Here is an 8,892-nt window from a genome sequence, read left to right as displayed (position 1 = left end):
GTGCAGAATGATGTATGTGTAGAGTTTGTTCTCACTTTCATCTGCTGAAAGTGGAAAGTTTCTCTGAGCTCATTAAAAATCCAATTTTAAGGGGTGGGCATACGAGCATGATTTGTGACATCACAAATAGTTTGGAGGCCAATCTTGGTCCAGTTAACAACTTATACAAGTGTGATGTGGAAAATTAAAGCCTCCAGTGCACAAACACTGAGAATGGACTTCACAGTGAAGTAGGAGACATCTTGTGTCCAGCAGTTAAACTTCTGAGATGAAATATATTTACATATTCATCAATTCTGGAATTTTTAATGAGGGAGAAGGAGTAGATGTAAAAAAAAAAGGTTAGATGATGGATTTTATAACTACATGTTGAGCAGTAGCATGGTTTCAGCTGGACTGTTATAACAAATACACAAAATTTTAAACCACTTTTAAAGGAAGATACAGGTGATTTCATCTAAAGAAGCAAATATGTAACAATTGACTGATTGAAATAAAACATTTACAGGTTAGGGTGCATGTGGGAAAGAAGCTAAATTCTGCCATTTTTCCTCTACATCTCACTCTCTGCTTTGCAGAGCCGCGCAGTCAATCAGTTCCTACGCTGAAACCGAGATTGCCGTCTGAACTGGGCTGTCGCAGCGGGTGAACGCTGGCAGAGTCGAAAGTGTCTTTCCACCACCTTTCCTGGAGCGTCGTTCTGCTGTTCAAAGCCCGACCGGAGTCCTGGAAAAGAAAGACATGGAGATGAGGATCACTTAATATGAGGAGTTTGACTGTGGTACTCACAGGATAAGAGGACAACAGGACGGCAGACTTCATCCCCATGGTAAATTAAGTATCCAAAGTTTCATATTCAACATTTGAAAGCAGCTGGTGTTCATAAAGCAGCACCGATATGTATAGCGTAGTATATTTTCTGCTGCTGTGTCTGAAATACTAAACATTTTGACTCTGCGCCCACGAATAGGCGGAGGTAGACAGGAAGAAAGCCGAAGTGTGGGCTGACAAATCGTGATTCTAGGAAACAAGATGCCAGTTTTTAATGTGAATGTCAGTTAAGAAGACGAAGACTTCCTGTTGGCTGCCTGAAACGACAAAGGCAGGAAACTTGAGTTTTGTGATACAGTGACAATAGTGTTATACGTTATGAGGGGGAGGGGGAGGAGGGGTGTGTGCAGGTGGCAAAAGGGTTCTGAAATGATTGCGAACAGACAAAATCTTGCTTGGTGATGTAAGCAGCATGTGGGTATTTTTTATTTTTTCTTGCCTCTGTTTGCCAGTTTCTCACTTTTACTTATTGTATGCTTGTGTGTTGGCATTAACACACACACACAATGTTCTACTGCACAAGGTGTTTAATGGGCTCAAGTCCCAAAAAGTCAGAGTAACCCCTTAACACTCCTCTTCCTATATCTTCCACCTATATCCTTTGTGAAATCTGGCAGTGATCCAGCAGAGAGGTATGTGAACTCTGCTTGGCCCGGACCACCAACCAACCCCCCCCCCCCTCAAATCCCGACCGCCTAACAATGTCTCCCTGTGTCGCTGTGGGGAGAAAAAGGAGAGAAAGAGCATGAGAGACGGAACCAGCAGAGTGATCAATGCCCTCCCTACCTCCCCCTCCTCCTCATCCCTCTTTTCCCCCCCTTTCCTTCCTTCCTGTTCCCTCCATCTCTGCCCTGCCTGCTCTGGCGTTTCCGCCTTTGTGAGAAACAGACAGGTGGCCCTGACTGCTAATTTTAGCCTGGCCGATTGTCTGCCCGCGGTTCCCACAGCTATGTATAGACGCCTGCAATAAACCAAGTAGGTCAGTGTGTGAGACACACACACATACACGCAAGTTTGTGCAGCTATCCTTGTTGGGACATTGCATTGACTTCCATTCATTGTGACCAACCTAACCCTAACCCTAACCTTAACCTAATCTCAATTCACACCTTACCACTAACCAGGACCTCAGAAATGACATTATGCCTCATTAGGACTGGACTTTGGTCCCGTGAGGACTGGTCCCGAGTTTATACAGGAAAAGGTCCCCTTGAGGTAACAAAAACATGTGCTCACACACACACACCCCACACACACACACACCGGGCCCTGACCTCTAAAAATGTCTGACTGGTTAACTCTTCCATTCATCCACTCCCACCTCTGTTGCAAATGATCCTTCCTGATTGGCTGTTGCTCCCAGCCAATGGCAGAGCTTCCTGCTGCCCATTCATAAAACCCAGGGTCACTGAGGATATTGTGGTATTAAGCCACGTGCAGAGAGGACGGATAAACTCACTTTTTTAGGTGACAAAATTAATATTAATTACTAATAAATTTATGTCACTTGAATATGGATTAAAGAAAAAGAACAAACTGATGCTTTTATGGGTTTATTACCAATATTTATGCATATTCAGACACTGAATCTGTAATGATGTTATTTATTGTCAGTTATTAGCCAAAGTTAGCGCATTTTTCCATCATGAAATCTCTCTCTTAAATGAGCAGAATTGTAAATGTTCACATGTTGGTTCATCCTTGAAATTTGAAGTTTCAAACCTTTAAAGTCTCACTCCATTCAGCCTGAGACAGAACATTCCTGTGTGTTTAATGAGTAATGAACCGAGGGCCACTCAGACTGTGATAATCTCCCTCTTCTTGTTTTCTCAGGCTATCGCTCCCTCTGCCCCTCCGTCCCTCTCTCAGGTCCGACTCAAAGGCGCTAACACACACTCCTTGAATCCACTCCAGTGTTGTTTCTTCCCCCTGTAATTACCAGCCCTGAAGGTTTTCTGACCCTTTTCAATGTTCAACCCCCCCCCCCACCCGCCCCCCACCTCCCTTCGACTTACACGTTTATATATAGAAACGTGTGACTGTGTCAAAGTGACTCATTTAATTATATGCAGTCTAATGTATGACATCCTGAGCACAGGCCTATAGCAGGGGGCACTCATACACACAAGTTAGATAGATTTGTTCACAATAATGTGATGAAATATCTCTATTCAATAAACAGCGCCTGCTCTGACGCATTTATGAAGTCCTAAAATGGTGAATATCACAAATATACTGCGATTACTGCTCCCCTACATCACTGCAGTATGCTCCTGTTTTAAATTTTTGCGTTCTTGATCATTTACGCAACAAGCTGCAAGATAAAATCTATCCACTCAACAATATAAACTGTTGCCTCAGTCGAATAATGTGTTTTGCGAGGCTTGTTTGCCATGGGGCTATCCAAGATAACAAAAGAGAGGTGCTACCCGTTGCCATGGAAACGGGGAGTAATTAGCACAGAGTGCTGTTCAGAGAAAAGGAGAGAGTGAGAGGAAGCATGATTTTGTGTGTGTGTGTGTGTGTGTGTGTGTGTGTGTGTGGGATGTTGGCCTGCTTTCAAGAGATGAGCAATGAGAGGAGGAAGAGGAGGAGATGAAGTAACAGCGGCCTCCCTGGACGCTCGCAGGTTTCGGTCAGGTATCGTTACACACCAGCAGAGACAAAAACTTCCTCTATGTCGACTCAGTCTTTTCAGACATTAGCACTTTTTTCCTGGAGGAAAAAGAGTCAGACAGATTTCCTCTGAGCCGCTCTGCACAGTCCCCCCCCCCCCCCCCAAAAAAAAGCTTCGCTGCATGTTTAAACAGGGACTGTAACTGGAAAGCTGGGTTCAGCTGTTGATCTGGCTCATGCTGCTTAAGTCCCCCATGTACTGTGGATGTGTCTGTCCATCTGTTGGTCATGTGACATCAGTTTCACTGATCTGATTTTTGAAGAAAGCTGAGGGTTTTTTTTAAAGTCATCTTACTTTTTTTTTTTAAAAATTTGAATTTCCTGTCGATGATTGGAAGTCAAAAGTTGAAATCAGTTGAATATCAGCTATTGAAAAGAATCTATATTTAATTGGAGGTACATGTGATGACGTCACTAAAGAATTTCCAACAGAACTTTGACATTTTGACCGACGGAAGCACTGCCGTTAAAGTTCACAGTTCAGGTATGATTTTGATACAACTGGGAGCAATGATGCATCTTGTCACTGATTGGCCCTTGGTGTGCTTGCATCATTTACTACGTTTCCTTGTTCAGTGCCTTGCTCAAGGACCCCTCAATAGACCCCTAAAGGTGAACTTTGCTTCATGATGTCCACTCATAGAACTTCTCTGTGCCTGCGTTTCTCAATAGCAAAGCTAATCCTAAAACAATCTTTAATGAAACAATGCTTAGTGCGTTTCCACGTAGCACACACGCACACACACATACTGAAAACACCCACACAATCGGCACACAATTTGCTGCCGTTCTTCAAGCATCGAAAGACTCTTCAATCACTCTCTTCTCTGTAGCAGCTAATGGCAGCCAGGAGCCCACAGGCGCGTATATGCTAAGAACAATTATGCAGATGTGCGCTAAAACCACTTTGGTGGTATAATCCAACAATCAGTCCATTATAGTAATTGTCGTTAGCAAGTGGGCGATTACAGTTTCGACAGAGATGCTGAAGAACAGGCAGAGCTCTGCTGGTTTTATGCAAATCTGGCAAGCCCCATTTAATATGTCAGATGTGATGTTGCTTTGTTTCTGAAGTTAACAATAGGCTGAGGTGAGTGTGTGTATGTATGTATGTGTGCGTGTATGTCTGTGTGTGTGTGTGTGACCACCTGAGGGTTAACAGGCTTGTGTTGTTAAGAGTAAAAAGAATTGATAGGAATGACAAATTCAATTGGGTTTTTTAAGGGACTGTACAAAAATTATTAGCAGGGGTGGTGGGTCAGAAAAGGGGGAGAGTTGTGAGTTTTTATTTATTTCTTTGCTGAAGGGAAGGTGACGAGGAATTTTTGGGAGAGCAGGGAAGGCTGTTTAATTTTTTCATGCCTCAATTTTATATTTCATCCTTTTTTATTAGATTTACTGTAAAAAAAAAAAAAAAGCCAGCAATTGAATAGTTACAGCAAAATATTTACATCAAAAGCTTGCTTTTTGTCTGCGTCATAGATCATAAAGGTGTGTTTTACCATCTGCAGATAATCAAATCATGTCTCTGTAACAGGGCTTTATTTCCTAGTAGCTAGTAAGACCCATATGTCAGTTTTGAGAAACAGTAGTTGAGGATCTTTATAGTTAGTAGGGATTATCCCTCTGAGGAGTGCAAGAGTGCCCAATTTTTTCACTAGCTGAGAGCCACCTTTACTTCAATCTGCGTTTTAACAAAATTATATTAAAGTTAAATTTATCTCTTTATAGAGTTAACCTCTAAACATATAAACATATGGTTCAGCCCCCCTCCCCACCCCAGTCATTTTTGTACAGTCCCCAACTCATTTGAGAGTAGGGATTTTGCCCCAGGGCCCCCCAACAGGTCATTCCAGCCATGAATCCTGTTGTATTTTATAGTATTCTTTATGATCAGTTATGAATTTCCATGATCTAATTCATGGTATCGTAATAGTATTTTATTGGGACTTCATACTTGTCAGTGCTGAGGTCATCTGACCACTTTGTCCACTTCTAATGCATCAGCTGGGAGCTTATGGGTGTCATGTGAGGAGGCAACATGTCAGCAGCTCAAATAATGTGGTTAACTTAAAGAGGAAGGCGAGGAATGTATCCTAAACTCAACCCCAGTCCTCCTCCTTCTCCTCCTCCCCTTCAGTCATGGGTTCTCCGCTGGGTAATCGCATACCAAAAACACAAGAATTTCCCCCTCTCTCCTCTCCAGGCAGGGGCTACCCCCCCCTCCCTCTACAGCGTCAAGCTGGCCTCAGTTCAACAGGAACAAACCGGAAACCGCTCGAGATTTGCATCCAAAATAAAGTCATAGTTTGCAAGTAAGTGGACTTAAGTAGTCTGAAATAAACTAAAAATAGAGCACCCTCAATGTTACAAACTTAAATTATGATTGTGATTATAGCTGAGAAACGCAGTATCCAAAATAAATATAACTTTCATTAAAGGGACAGGTCACTCAAAATCAAAAATACATATTTTTCCTCTTACCTGTAGTGTTATTTATCCATCTAGATCATTTTGGTGTGATTTGCTGAGTTTTGGAGATGTCAGTGGTAGAGATGTCTGCCTTCTCTCGAATACAATGGAACTGGATGGCATTCAGCTTGTGGTACTCAAAGTGCCCCCTCCCCAAAAAAAACAACCATATGGAGAACTTGACGGTTTCATGTAGGAACTATTTTCTTTCTACCGAACTACACCCGCCAGCCACGAGTAGATGCACGCTTCCTTCTCTGCGGTGAGAGCACTACAGGTAAGAGGAAAATATCTATTTTTGATTTTGGGGTGAATTGTCCCTTTAAACTCCTGGTGCAACTATAGTAAAATTATATTGCAATACTGGTGACATAATATCATTTGCCTATTCATGACAAATCACTCAGTCTGACAGAAAATTGATTGAACTAATTTTATGATTCATTAATTACATAAGTCATTTTTTAATGCACAGCTATCAAATATTCCCCAGTTCCAGCTTCTCACTTGAGAGGATTTGTTGTTTTTCATGGATCTACGTCATATTTCGGTTTTTGACTACTGATCAGTCAAGATGGGGTTTTTGAAAATTGTAATCAGCATTTTTGAACTATTTTCTGACATTTTATAGATCAAATAATTAATCATTTGATTGAGAAAATGTGAAGATAAACTGACAATAAAAATAATCACTAAAATAAAAACTGACACATGTCAGAAATAGTAGCCTTTTCTCATATCAGTATGCTGTCATGTCAAAATATATCATGAAATCATTTGATTTAACTGTAGGTTACTTGTAGACTGCATACATAGACTGCCAATGCTGTCAATAGGTTTTACTTATTATAAGCTATACAACAACTTGGAAAAAAATCCTTTGAATGTCACTATTGCAGCGCGTAAGCCTGTGCAACTCTTACTGTGAAATGTGTAACCGGAAGTGCAAGGTTTATTGCATGATTTTGACGGAGGTGGCAGCGGTTCAGAGAGCGGCTTCCCAAACTGCGCTTAATGTGAAAAATACAGAGAAAACGCCGGGCGCATTCCTGAGACCCAGAGACATCCATGCCCAACCGTGACAGACAGACGGAGCTTGTGTGTATATGTGTGTGTGTGTGTGTGTGTGTGTGTGTATGTGTGTGTGTGTGTGTGTGTGTGTATGTGTGCGTGCGTGCGCGCAAAACCGTGCGTCTCTGCGGGGGTGGAGAGCTCTTGGAGACCACACACTTTGCGCATTGCCCCCCCACACACACACACGGGACCAAGCAGCACACTTGGCCCTCAAAGTAGCGAAACATTAAAGTTGGAAAAAAAAAGAAAAAGAAAAACACAACAGATTGTTCAACAACACTGCAGATGTGGCTTCAGTTTAAAAAAACGACAGTTTTGGTGCGTGAAAATCCCCCTTTTTACCAAGTGGAGAGACTGAAATGTGCTCCTTGGAGAGGCGCCGCATGGTCAAAGCAAAGCATAACCGAGATGATGCGGTGGACTTTGGCCAAAGTGAGCGATTAGTAACGACACTAGTGTTAAATAAAAACAACAATACTGAATTGTTTTCACGTTTTTCAGTCCGATCACGCCGCGTTGCGCAATCTGCATGGATAGGCTGCAATCGGCGGAATGATGCCGACGAACGAGAAAAAGTCTGTTAAACTTCCCTTTCTCCGACACGGGCAACAACAACAACGACACACCGAGGCTGAAGAAAGTTGTTATACCCTCCTGGTAAATAAAGTGCCGTATGAAAACTAGCTCCACTTACCGTGGCTGCGTCTGCTGGCCGCATGTCCCCATGAGAGTGTTGTGTGTGTGCAGAAGACGCATACCGATACTAGTGGTCGGAAGCGCAGCGCGACACGTCAACGCGTGTTGCCTCCATATCATAAGGGGGGATTCTTCAGCTGCTGCCTGCCTCAGTGGTGCACAAGCTGGGGTCCGCGGACCTCCGGGGTGTGTGTGTGTGTGTGTAGAATAAGGAATAGTTTAGAGCACAACAAGCCACAAGTGTCTAAAGTGATAGAGGAGCTCGGAGGCAATGTTGCGTAAAATCAGTTCATTAGATCCTGCATCTAATAGGCTATTATTTAAGGCAGAACCTCCACTGACATTTCTAGTGACAGACAAGCCTAAAGGAATTGATTGGCAAGATAGTGTGACGTGATCAATGTGATCAATTAGGACACCAAAGTTTAAGGGGACTTGTTTATTCTATTCTATTATATTGTATGCTTTCAAATATTTTTTAGTGTTTTGTGTATGATCTTTGATCTCTAAAATGATAAAAGAGCACTGATCTCTGGTTGGTACATATTAGTATTTGAATTAACTGTGATGCAGTTGTGCATGTGTGTGTATTGGCTATTTTCCAGTAGCTCAGCCAATTAGAAACAAGCAGCAGGACTATGCATTTTCTATAGTCTCACCATTGTTTAAAAATGCATATACATGACTGATCTCGTTTGTTTTATAGACAAATCTTATATTAAGTCATATAGAATGTAAAAAATCTTAAATGTGGTTATGAATGGTGTTCCGTGCTGTGTTGTTCACTTCTTGAGGATCATCTGATGGTTCAGTGCTCAAACCTCCCTGTTTATAAAACTGACTGCATCATCACTGACTGCAGCTGTAGTTATATTATATTCAACATTCAATGCTAATACGCTTGTGAAAAAGAGAAAATCCCTATAGATATGCTTATCATACCATAGGAGATACGAGAAATACGATACATGTCTTGTGATTGAACTTGAGATTGAGTTACTGTAAGAATATTTAGGAATTCTACAGTGATTTATTTTACAGTGTAAGGGTTGCTCTCACAATTGCCTGCAGCACAAGCAGTATACATATGTGTGTATATATATATATATATGTATATATATATATATAATGTCTCATATGGTG

General features: G+C 41.8%; 1 long non-coding RNA gene across 1 annotated transcript; it reads right to left on the bottom strand.

Annotated features, from left to right (window-relative positions):
- Positions 1–290: 290 nt before the first annotated feature.
- Positions 291–7,944, bottom strand: LOC121892340. The gene is made up of 2 exons (XR_006094385.1): positions 7,748–7,944; positions 291–726 (listed from the first exon to the last, which is right to left on the bottom strand). It is a non-coding gene; the product is annotated as an uncharacterized LOC121892340 (long non-coding RNA).
- Positions 7,945–8,892: the final 948 nt, after the last annotated feature.

Source organism: Thunnus maccoyii, chromosome 24 (genome assembly GCF_910596095.1).
Source record: "Thunnus maccoyii chromosome 24, fThuMac1.1, whole genome shotgun sequence".
Lineage (NCBI taxonomy): Eukaryota > Metazoa > Chordata > Actinopteri > Scombriformes > Scombridae > Thunnus > Thunnus maccoyii.
Note: the sequence above shows the minus strand (reverse complement) of the source record. Positions and strands in the feature narration are given on the sequence as shown.